Source organism: Bombus flavifrons, chromosome 17 (assembly GCF_040668555.2).
Source record: "Bombus flavifrons isolate JBK064 chromosome 17, iyBomFlav1_principal, whole genome shotgun sequence".
Lineage (NCBI taxonomy): Eukaryota > Metazoa > Arthropoda > Insecta > Hymenoptera > Apidae > Bombus > Bombus flavifrons.
This window is the reverse complement of record NC_138458.1, coordinates 730,747-741,161: the sequence shown is the minus strand read 5'-3', so window position 1 is coordinate 741,161 and position 10,415 is coordinate 730,747. Positions and strand designations below refer to the sequence as shown.

Here is a 10,415-nt window from a genome sequence, read left to right as displayed (position 1 = left end):
GATCCGGGAGAGAACTCGACCGAGCAGACGGCCCCAAATGACCTAGGAACCACCGAGGAGGACGCGTGGGACCAGTGGCGATCCCAGCTGATCAACGAGGAGGCGAACATCGAGGCGCGGAGGCGGTCCTCCCAAACAGGGAGACATGGAGAAGCCGCCGCGGCCTCCCGCTCACCTACAGGATGATCCAGGATGGTTCAATTACGTATGTCGTTTATATAAAATACGCAAAATCTATGTAATATGAAAAATATGCACTTGTATAAAAATTCGCAATCTACTAATAATAAATGAACGAATAATGCTCCTGCATGTAGAGATATTACCTGGTAGTGGTATTTTTTGACAGTCTTTCTTTCTAACATTCGCTTGAAAAAATCTATCATAGAATTTTCTGTTCGTTGTACTCACTTTGTTCTCTTTTCACAATATACTGGCCGCACTCAATAATTCTCTGATCCCTACATATACAAAAATACGGGTTAGGATTTTATTCTCTACGAGCCTCTACCACACTCAATATTTAAGAAATATTCATATATCGGCGCTCAATTCAGTCTCATATTAATAATAATTTAAAAAATTCTTAAAAATATGTAAATTATTTGTGTTTCCATGAATTTACATTTTATATTTTTGTTAATGAAAAATAAATAATTTACTTTATTCGCACACAACATCTATACATATATATTACACTCTTAAGACCTCGATAACCTTCTTACACGCACGCTTGTTGTCAACAGACTATTCTAGATTCTTCTAACAGCTACCAACAGTCTTTTATCTCAACTGAGACCTGGACGTCCTCTGACGCTTACACACACATTCACATGTACAGTGTAAATGTATCATCTACCTAACAATTTTTCTATATTTATACTCACATTGAAACATGGCAGCATCGAGATATAAATAAATATCTATCGAAATAAATACTTCGGTGAATACAAATGCTTGAAAACTAAAAAGGGGAAATTTCATATACCTTCTATATTTTCTTTTGTATGTTTTTACTATAATACGATTAAATAAAATCTCGAAATTTTTAAATATAAAAATATCTCCGAAATATATTGCATATTAAACGAATAAAAACCCTTTTCATTCAAGTAAATATAACATCACTTCAAATCGAACATCCCCGTCTTACCGATCAATCTCACCAATCACACGCGTTATATCTGTTTCCTACTGCAGAGAAACCAAGATTCGGTTGAAATTTACACGTTTGATTTTCCTGAAAATATTGGAGCAAAGGAACGATACAGAGATCAACAATTTTATGCAATTCCTCTAATGATTTCGCTCGTAGAATTTCGAGCACGTCGATTCGGGGAGGGCAATAGACTTTCGAGTACCACCTACGTCTAAGAAGTTTCGGTAACTTACGTTTACTTAATTATGTTACGCGTACGATCCTACGTAGTATATCACGTCAAGCATTATAGACGCAGAACAAGCTAGTAGCAGCGTAACATCACCAAGTATCCCATGCATTGACACAGTTAATGCTATCACTTGCGACAGCTTTCTCAAGGATCAACGAATCGGCTGTTAATTATCGCAGCAATGTAAACGTTTGCCTCCATTTAATTATGGATCTCGAGAAATTACGCTAATCGATCACTTGAACGTATAAACGAACGTGTTACGCATTTACGCTGGACCCGTGAAAAGATCCGTAAAAAGAGAATAGCCTTCTGGCCTGTTTTAAACGACGCTCGGTACGAAAGGTACGATTTCCTGTTTATCAGGCGTCTACCAATTATAATAATATTTCACAAACGATCCAACGAAATCTAGTATTACTTTCATTATTCTCTCACAATCTCTATTTTGCAATAATTTGGCGATGGTTTGAATTACACGGATCTCGTAAAATCAAACGGTTAAACTTGGTCGTCCGACGAGATCAGCCCCATGCCATAAAAATAGCGTAATGCACGAGGTACATCGATCGGAATCAGGTGCAGCCAATTTAACCACCGTCCAAATTCTTGGCACGTAAATCCAATTTGGAGGCATCAATACTGATAATACCGACCGGAGATCGAACGGAATAGCATGCTCCCGACGGTCAGGGCCGATCAGCCGTGCTACACAGACTCGTCTTTCGTTCGTTCCACGTACAACACCCAGTCGAACCTTGAAAAATTCCTTATTGCACCCGATGATTGGGCCAGTTGCATTAAAATTTTCGCAATCCAACGGTAACGACATTGTTTCACTGTCGATTTGACTATTATGTACTTGAACTGGGATGATCGCCCAAGTAACTGCAATTGCGTGTGCTCGCTTCTATTAACGAAAAACGACGCGGCGTATCCCCCAGCTGTCTCCACCCATTCTCGTTCGGTTAGTTTTTGTTTTAACCCGTTACGTCCATCCCTTTCATCGCCCAAAAAAGGAACTATTACTACTACTACTACAAATACTAAAAGCGAGCATAGTGACAAAGTAGTAACAAGTATGACTTTCCGTGCCCTGGATGATCCAGAGGATGAGGAGTCATTGGTAGCTGTTTTCTTCTATGGCAGTTTGCCGGGTCTCTTCGGCTCATAGCCTCTTCTTCCTTCGGGCGCAATGCCCGCTGTAACTTACATCTACGTCAGAGGACGTTCAGGCATAGTTGAGACAAAAGACTGTTGGTAGCTGTTAAAAGCATCTAGAATAATCGGTTGACAACAAGCGTGCGTGTAAGAAGGTTATAGAGGTCTTCAGAGTGTAATATATATGTATAGCTGTTATGTGTGAATAAATTGAATTATTTATTATTCCGACAACATGGTAGCAGAACGTGGTTACTAATTTTGCAAGCTATTTAGAGTGTGGGTTTTGGTGTTGCGAGTTAGTTCGGGTGAGTTTAGTAAGGGAAGAAACGTTCCAAGGATATAAAATAAAAGAAAAATACTTCGAGCACGTAGGAACGCTTGAGTAAAGAATAGAAAATCAGCTGAAATAGAAAGATCGGAAATTACGATACCGATATTTGATGGTGAGGATTACGAGATGTGGAAGAAGAGAATAACAATGTTTTTGAGGTATAAAGAATGCGATATTGTTATAACTAGAGTGAAGACCGAAACAGACAATCCAGACTGGGGCAAAAAGGATCTGAAGGCGATAAATATAATTTATAGTGCCATCTCACATAGATAATTAGAATATATTAGTGAAGAAAAAACAGCGTATGAAATAATGAGAAAGTTTTACGAAATGTACTTAAGATAGTCGACGGCACTACAGATCGTGTGCAGAAGGAGATTGGAGAGGATAAGTCTCGATAAATACAGTGATTCAGCATCGTTCTTTAGCGACTTTGAAAAATTAATAAATGAATTAAGAAGTACCGGCGCACAAGTGAGTGAGAGGAAAGCTGAATTACATGCTAAATGCGTTACCCGAATATAATTAAATGAGTTACCCGGATATAATAGATGCAGTGAAAGAAGAGAACCATGCGGTAGCGTACGTGAGGAATAAGATAGAAATAGCGGAAAAGAAAGATAAATCGAATCGAGGAGAAATGAAAACTAATGTCTTTGCTGCAAAAAATGAAGGATGCTTCAAATGTGGAAGAGTGGGATATTTTGCAAGAGAGTGTCAAAATGGCGTCCAAGCGGGAAGCAGTAACAATTATCGGCGTTGGTCAACACGTGGTAGCAGCAGAGGAAGAGGAAACAAAGGCAGTACGAGCAGGGGACGTGGAAATTTCCATCGTCAATCAGCAGCCGGCACGAGCGAGTATGGCAACTCAGGAGCAGGCACGTGAATGGCAACGGCGCACGCAGCACACAGCAGCGAGATGAACGAGATAAATTATAATGAAATAATGTGGCTATTAGATAGCGGTTGTACCGATCACATAATTAACGATGTAAATTATTTTGACAGATCTATCGACTTTAAAGAACCGGTAAATATATATTTGGGCGATAATAGATCGATAAAGGCAAGAAAAGTACGAAATGTTATAAGCTATTTTCAAGCATTTAGAAAGCGAAATAAAATAAATATGAATAAAGTTTTTTATACGAAAGAAATGTCCGCAAACTTGATTAGTTTAGACAAGTTAACGGATAATGATAATATGGTTATTTCAAAAGGAAATATTGCAAAAATAATAGATGAAAACAATAAACTTACAGCTGTAGCGGTCAAAGACAATGGAACATATAAAATGAAAACTATATTGAAAGGGAAGGAGCTCTTAGTAAACAGTGCCGAACGTAGTGGTATGAATAAAAAAGAAAGATGGCATAGGATGCTAGGACACGTAAATTTTAAATACTTAAATATTTTGGGTAAAGAGCAGCTAGTGACTGGTATACCGAATAAATTTGAAAAGGAATTTTTGAAATGTAAGATGTGTATATAAAGTAAAATGCATAATTTACCTTTCAAAAATAATCGAACTAAGGCTAGGGAGATAATGGAAATTGTTCATACGGACGTGTGCGGTCTCTTTAAGACTACCGGATTAAATGGAGATAGCGATGAGAGTATAGGTAATTATTTATTGGACAGTATGAATAAGGAAGAGTTAGAAAATAGAGAAGATGAAAATGATAGTAGTTCTGAAAGCTTAAAGATTCCTAAGAGATCTACACGTAATAAGAGAACTCCCATAAAATATCCAGAAAAGGAAAACAGCAGTGAGATTCATGCAAATTATTGTAGAGTAGATATCCCTTGTACATTTGAGGAGGCGATTTGTTGTGAAAATAGTGAAGATGGTAAGAACGAAGAAAATTATAAGATGAGGAAAAGGAATAGAAAATTGGAGAAGGGTAATGACGAAGATAGAAGCAGGAAAGGTGAAGTATCTGCGAGGAACAAGGGCGAAAAATGTAACAAAAGTAGAACGAAGCGAGAAAAAAAAAATGAAAGGAAAGAGGCGTTAGAAAAATGGGACATTGCAAATAAAAGAGAAAAGAGAGCGATGTTGCAAAGAATATGATATGCAGACGGAACGAATAGAATTTGTAAATTATCGAGAGCGCTTTATGGGTTAAAAGTCCAAGGGATTGGTATGAGTGTTTTGATAGGAGAACAGATTTCAGATTAAAGTTGTGTAGTATTGAGGGCGACAAATGCTCAAATATTTCGAAGAATTTGAATGATAGGAGAAAACGTTTCAGACAAAAATTATATCGTGGAGACGAATGTTCACATATTTCAGGAAATACGGAAATTTCACAAGAAATTCTAAACACGTTGGAGTTCATTTCTGCCCGAACAGTCGAGCTATACGGTCGTGTGAATCAGTGCTTCCGTAAGTGCGACGTGGGAAAACAAAGTGACATATAATAGAACAAATCGCTAAATGATGGAAAACATGCAAAAGATACCACCAATAAAAATTCTAAATAAAGGCGAAACATATTCTATAAACAGAGCTATAGATAACACAAACTCAAATAAACCAACAAACGAAGTTCAGGATTGCACAGTTATTAATGAAATAGAAATGGAAATTACACAAAATAATGACGAAAAAAATAATATCAACAACGATCTACCACACCAGAACGAAAGCTGGAAGAATGTAACTCCCAGCAAAAAACGAAAAATAACTTCAAACACAAATGCTAGGAGGGCTATAGAAACAGAAAGGCAACAATGGCTACAGGAAATTCCTCTACAAAACTCCTTCAGCTCACTGCTAGAAGAGATGGATTCAGACCCAGCTGAAAAACCAATAACACACATTCCCAAACCACCACCAATCTACATAGAAAAGAAAATTACACCATTAAACAACTTAAATTGGATCAGGTGAAAGTACAAACTAATACCCCAGAAATTTATAGGAAAGTGACGAAAGCACTAAAAGAAAAAAACACTGGGTATCATACTTACCAACCCAAAACTGATAAAAGCTACAAAGCAGTAATCAGAGGTTTACACCCTAAGACAAATACAAATAACATATGCGAGGAATTAGCCAAAATCGGGCATCAGGTAAGAACGATCAATAATATAACCAGATTTGATACTAAACAACCATTACCGCTATTTTTAATAGAGCTTGAACCTAGAAATAACAACGAAGAAACTTTCGAAATTAAAAAAATTTTAAACGCGATAATTACAGTCAAGCCACCCAGACACAAAAAAGACATACCATAATGTATGCGGTGTTAACAATATGGACACACAAAAAATTACTACAACAGAGACCCGGCGTGTGTCAAATGCGCAGGAAAGCACCTAACAATGAACTGCCCGCACACGGGAAAAATAAATGATGTAAAATGTTACAATTATGGTGGAAATCACCCAGCCAGCTACAAAGGCTGTTTAGTCAGAAATTAACTTCAAAGTAAACTTTTTCCGCCGCTTCGTAACAGAACATACAATAACTACCACACACAACAGGATAGCACAGTAACCGAGACATCAACAAACATACAGCATGTAATGAACATCAACCATAATAATACCAACACCTTTGGTAGCCGAAACTACGCGCAAGTAGCCAAACAGTCAACACCATTTAGATAATCAAAACCAGAACAATAACATCGACGACGCTACAGAAATCAAAGAACTGTTAAAGCAATCCATCAAAAACACGGAAATGCTAACAAAAATGATAAGCGAACAAAACGCAGTCCTTAGACAGCAAACGCAACAAATCACACTCATGCTACAACTATTTACAAACATGCTAAGCAAAAAAATAAAAATGGACACGCTTAAAATAGCAGCCTGGAACTCTAACGGCCTACAACAAAGGGCCCTAGAAACTAAAACATTCCTGTATAGCAAATATCGATATATTACTTGTTTCAGAAACACACTTCACTCCAAAAAGCTATATGAAAATACCGTACTACACCATATATGATACCAAACACCCCTCAGGAAAAGCACACGGAGGGACCGCAGTGATAATAAGAAACGATATCAAACATCACTTACACAGCCAAGTTAGTAAGGAATACATTCAAGCAACCACCGTTACAGTACAAACTAGCAGCAACTATTTACAGCTGTCAGCAGTATAGCACCACCGCGACACAAAATGACAACACAAATGTGGGAAGAGTACTTTCAACACTTAGGTGACAAGTATATCGCAGCGGGAGACTACAATGCAAAGCACACGCTATGGGAATCAAGAATTACCACACCTCGAGGTAGAACCCTGGAAAAATACATTAGAAACAATAACCTTAATATATTATCCACAGGAAGACCGACATACTGGCCGACAGATCTGAGCAAAATACCTGACCTACTTGATTTTGCAGTTACAAAGGGACAAAATGCAAATAAACCAAATATAGCACCCAGCCTCGAGCTTACCTCCGATCATACACACATAATTATTACATACAGAAACAAACCAATACTTTATGACAATTCAGAGACACTATGCAATAAAACCACCAAATGGCAAACATTTAAAGAAATAATTGAGAGCAAAATCAACTGCAACATCCCATTGAAAACACCTGAACACATCGAACAAGCAGTAACAACACTTACAGAAACTATTCAGGAAGCAGCATGGGCAACCACCATACCTGAATCAACAAATAGACAAACAAAAATAATTCCGCCAGACATCCTCGAAAAAATTAGAGAAAAAAGAAAAGCGAAAGCAAAATGGCAAAAACGTAACTCAAAAGAAAACAAAGATGTAAATGTAAATGTAAGGAGGCGTGTTAGGTAGATGATACATTTACACTGTACATGTGAATGTGTGTGTGAGCGTCAGAGGACGTTCAGGATTAGTTGAGACAAAAGACTGTTGGTAACTGTTAGAAGCATCTAAAATAGTCGGTTGACAACAAGCTTGCGTGTAAGAAGGTTATCGAGGTCTTCAGAGTGTAATATATATATATAGCTGTTGTGTGTGAATAAATTAAATTATTTATTATTCCGAATCCTCTGTATAGCTCAACACTCTACTTTATTAATTTAATAAACCAGAACAAAATTTTAATATTGCAAAGAAGGTAGCGAAAAAGACTGAGACTCAATCAAATGGAATAACTGACTCTAAATATATTACTAAGAAAGAAATAATCTCAGACTATCTCGTTATCAAAACACATAATCACAAATGCAGAAGCAGTGTTCAAAATTATTGCTTTGATTCAAAAATCTGCCTGTCGCGAAGTGTCTTCTTGCACGTAAAATTTCACACATTCTTATACAGAAAAAATGAATTTTAACTGATATTTTAAATTCTAGGAGAAGTGAAATAAACGAATGCGACTTAACCCCTTGACCGATTTAATACGATTTATGTTCGAGAATGCCCGTAATATTTACGTTTGGTTCGATCATCGTACTACGGGCATAGCCCGTAGTAGTAGGTTAAGGGGTTAATATTGTCACGATCAATTCATTGCTTAAGATCAAGTACATTTATGTCATACAGGTATATTCGTGTATATTTGCCATTTGCAAATATTCATACGGAATATTAAGATGCATATTTATAAATTACACGAATATATTCTCAAGTGTATATGTTTAACTTAATTATTAAAAAACTAATTATTATAATCGCGTGCTGTGCAAGAAGACCTATCCTAAACTAATAAATTTGAAAAAAAAAGCGTTACTACTCACGGGTATAAAAGATACCCGCGTTCACTATGCTCGCAAAGAATTCTACGTAATACAACCAGTCACACGTGCCGATTCGGACCTTTTATCCTACGACATAATTGAGTGACCGGAGGAACAGAAATGCATGCGACTCACCGTTCAAAGCAGAAAAACAGAGAACGTTACCGTGGATGCTACGCTATCCCAGCAAATATCATCCGGGAGACAGGAACCGTTGAAAGGCCAATAGTAGAAATGGAGGTTGCGAAAAATCTGTTACAAAACAAAACACGATGAGTGATCGCTGACTATTTGAAAAGCTGGAGATGACGGAAAATGGAGGTTTATTAACTTTAGTAACTTTCGTAATAATAAAGATTGAAATTCTAACAAACTTTAATACGTATAAAAACTGAAACTATAACATGAAAGTGTAAAATCCAAAATAATCTAAAGTATGTTAGTCATTTGTTTTAGAATTCGGTATTAAGACGTTAACTCTTATTTTATTTTAATGAAAAAATAACCTCAGAAAATGCTATCCTCCTAAATTTTCAAATTGTATTTCTTCATTGATAGTGATCAAAGGAAAATGTACAGAATAGACATAACTGAAAGTAAGTATGTAAAAATACTTACATACTTGGCTTTTGAGCCACTGTTAGAACACTCCTAAAGATGAAGAAGTCCAAGCAGTGATATGTCTATAACAAGACATAAGGTATCATTAATATCGGTAATACATATTAATAAACTTGAAACTTTAGCAACAATGAAGACTGAACTCTAATAAAAAATATAATCTCTTTATATATAACTAATACAAAAGTTTGAGAACGAAACATTCAGTGATTTTTGATGCGTATCAGACAGTTTTATTGTACTTTAATGTTAAGATTTTAAGACTTTATTTCAATTAAGAAGGACATTTACAGCTTTCTAAATTATCAATCATTTTTATTGTATAATTAACAATAATTCAAACAAAATATAATAAAGAGAACAAATTGAAATACAATATGTAAAACTACTTACATTCTTGAGCTCCTGCAGAAGCTTTGTCCTCTTGAGAGATGCACTGACTCTAATACCGAAAAACAATATTCAAAAGAATATGAAATAGGATCACATTACCGCGACCGTTAAAATTATAATCGGCGAACAGAAACTCTAACGTCGCGTACAAAATTATTTGATAAAATTTTATTACTTTCGCGTGTGATTATTTAATTGGATTAAATTATTGGAGTAATAAAAGACCGACGCCGCCAATACGTTCCAATACGTTGCAAACCTGACGCAACGCGATCCATGTTATCGGTACGAAATAAGACGACTAAATGACTCCTTGTACCTTAGTTTCGCCGAGTAGCTTACAAAGTGGCGGGGAAAGGGGGGGGGGACACGATCCGATGGAACAAGCAGCTACGCAGTTAACGATTCTACGTAGTTACAGATTAACGAGACAAAGAAATGTATACATCAACAAAAATATTCATCTTCTACGAAACACTTCCTTTCGAATTACGCAGCAGGAATCTTTCTCTACATCGATATTTACAAACATCGTACAATTATTCGTAGCCCTACTGGCAACATCACAGACACATTTGCCTAACTTATTACCTTACTTACCTTACTTTAGTACCTGAATTTCGTTAAACAAAGCAAGATTTAAACAACAGCATGAAGAAAATGAAAAAGTACTTAAAATTACTATTCGACAATGACCCAGTATGCAGATGAAGTGTTAAGCGCTTTTTAAGTGCGTATTCTCCTTTAATACTAACATAAAAATAATAAAAGAGAAACGTTATTTATTCCTAAGTGCAAAATGTAGT

At 36.3% G+C, this 10,415-nt stretch overlaps 1 long non-coding RNA gene across 1 annotated transcript; it reads right to left on the bottom strand.

Annotated features, from left to right (window-relative positions):
• Positions 1 to 8,797: 8,797 nt before the first annotated feature.
• LOC138188613 (uncharacterized) lies at positions 8,798 to 9,964 on the bottom strand. The gene is made up of 3 exons (XR_011175578.1): positions 9,610 to 9,964; positions 9,214 to 9,278; positions 8,798 to 8,847 (listed from the first exon to the last, which is right to left on the bottom strand). It is a non-coding gene; the product is annotated as an uncharacterized LOC138188613 (long non-coding RNA).
• Between the last annotated feature and the right edge of the window lie 451 nt (positions 9,965 to 10,415).